This window comes from Cyprinodon variegatus, unplaced genomic scaffold, assembly GCF_000732505.1.
Source record: "Cyprinodon variegatus isolate N-32 unplaced genomic scaffold, C_variegatus-1.0 Scaffold393, whole genome shotgun sequence".
NCBI classification, from domain to species: Eukaryota; Metazoa; Chordata; class Actinopteri; order Cyprinodontiformes; family Cyprinodontidae; genus Cyprinodon; species Cyprinodon variegatus.
In genome coordinates, this window is record NW_015150846.1 from 242808 (window position 1) to 244988 (window position 2181).

The following is a 2181-nucleotide window of genomic DNA, read 5'->3' on the forward strand; positions in this document are numbered from 1 at the left end:
TATCTCTTATATTATCTTATCATAGGCCTATTTTATTTTATTTTTTTAACCAACATGCCTACCTAAATGTTTCCTAATGTTCTGGCTTGCTTTAATCTATCTAACAATTATTTTTCATTGTTTTTACACTTTTATTCTTTTCTTTTACACCCCAGTACAAAGGATAAGAGCGTTTTCCCTTCTCTCACCGGTCCACGTCACCTAAAAGGCATCGCTGATGTGTGAAATGATGGCGCCTTACATTGATAGTTTTTCAAAATCCTTTACTAGATGAATTTAACCTATGTTTCTTTTTAATCATAAATAGGGATTATTAATCCGCATCAACATCATCTGGTTCCTGGCCTGGGTAAACATATGGCGACAGCAGGATGCCTCCTTTCTAATTACGTAACGCTTTATTCCCGTCTGCAAACAGGAGCGCTGTCATAAACCAGCGGAGCGCAATAAAAGAGAAAAGAAAAACATCATTTACTGACCACGAGATTCGCCACTACACGGCTAAATAAGAAAAACATTATTTTAAATCCAGGATTAATTATTCATAACAAAATGGAAAAGAGCGCAAAGTATCCATCGCTCCTGTTCCATCGCACTTTCCATGCGCGTTTGTTCTGGATCCTCCGTTCAAATAATAAAACAGGAGAAGAAGCTTTAACGCACAAATACACACCGTTGCTGCTTACAGTCTGCCATCTTTGTAACAGGTCCAAAGCGCAGGGTTTAATAGAAGTTATCCGGGTGGGAGCATCGTCTGATGATGAGGATGAGGATGATGATGGAGCAGAAGGTGCACTGCTGTGGAATAAAGGAGCGGCGTCTGAGCTGCGTCTTAAAGGGGTACACACACATTTATTTTAGGTACAGCTCAGCCATGATGTACGGAAGAGGATTAGGGCCATTGAAGAAATAATTAAAAAAAAACCTGATTTTTAAATATTATTTCAGGTTACTATGGGAAAAAAGTCAGAATTCGGATTTTAATCTCAGAATTCTGACTTTTTTCTCAGAATTCTAATTTTTATCTCAGAATTTAGACTTTAAAGGGGAACACCGTTTTTTTTTTTTTTTACATTGGGCCCTTGATTTTACATTATTAAATCATGTTCTACACATCCATATGAGTCTTTTGTCATTTGGAGCTGTTCTGATGATATTCTGTTATGTCTTCCTAGAGGCAAATGACTTGAAGGCACGAACTAAACTGTTCATAATTTATCATTTATGGTACGCCAGCATTCATAACATGTAGGCGAATCATTGTCCCCCAGAAATCCGTGGTTATATTTTTTATATTTATATTCATATTTTTTAAAAAGAAAGCGGCACATTTCTGACGTCATAACGTCGATCAAGGCCCAATGTAATAAAAAAACGGTGTTCCCCTTTAATCTCAGAATTTTGGATCTTAATGCAGATGGGCACTTTAAAGCAAGATATGTGGGAGTGCTCAGCTTCACTGAAAAAGATGTGAGTTGTTTGGGAGGGCCAGTGACACATTGGTTGAAAATGACGGAATTAGGCGAGGGCACGTAAAAAGTGATGCTATTTCTTTAATGGAAGAGCAGAAGGTGATTAAAACAAGAGAACTATTTTAGTCTCTAAAACAGACAGGGCTACATCTTGATGCTAAATGCTAAAATTCTGAGAAAAAAAAAGTAATAATTCTGATATTTAAGTCAGAATTCTGAGAAAAAATTCAGAATTCTGAGATTTAAGTTTGAATTCTGACTTTTTTGTCATATTATACTGAAAGAAAATGTAAAAATCAGTTAACTTTTTTTTTTCCCTGTGGCCCTAACCCTCTTCCATAATAATGCTTCTTGTCGCACCCATATTATAAAGAACCAACAGGTGAACATCAGGAATTGTATCAAGAAAAACTTTGCTTGATACAATACCTGCAGTGGGGCCTGCTTTCTTCAAGACTGCACAAGCCTCTTCTGCTACTCTATACTTTTAATATGGGCTCTTTATTACTATATATATATATTAGTGTTGCACCGATACCGATACCAGTATCGGATGGGGCCCCGAAACTGCCCTAAAATGGTGGTATCGGTATCGGCGAGTACCAACAAATAGGGCACCGATACCATTTTGAGAGCCATAAGTTTTAATCAACTATTGTCACCCACTCCTGGTAGGCAATAAAAAGTTCTACTGGATTCACTTTGTATT

General features: G+C 37.0%; 1 protein-coding gene across 2 annotated transcripts in view; it reads right to left on the bottom strand.

Moving 5' to 3' along the window:
* slc7a4 (solute carrier family 7 member 4) overlaps positions 1-794 on the bottom strand; it is a 10868-nt gene extending 10074 nt beyond the window's left edge. The window contains exon 1 of one of the 2 annotated variants that reach the window (XM_015387425.1): positions 674-794. The gene's annotated coding sequence lies outside the window, so the exon portion shown is untranslated. The remainder of the gene's footprint in view (positions 1-673) is intronic. The other variant, XM_015387426.1, reaches the window with a different exon arrangement.
* Between the last annotated feature and the right edge of the window lie 1387 nt (positions 795-2181).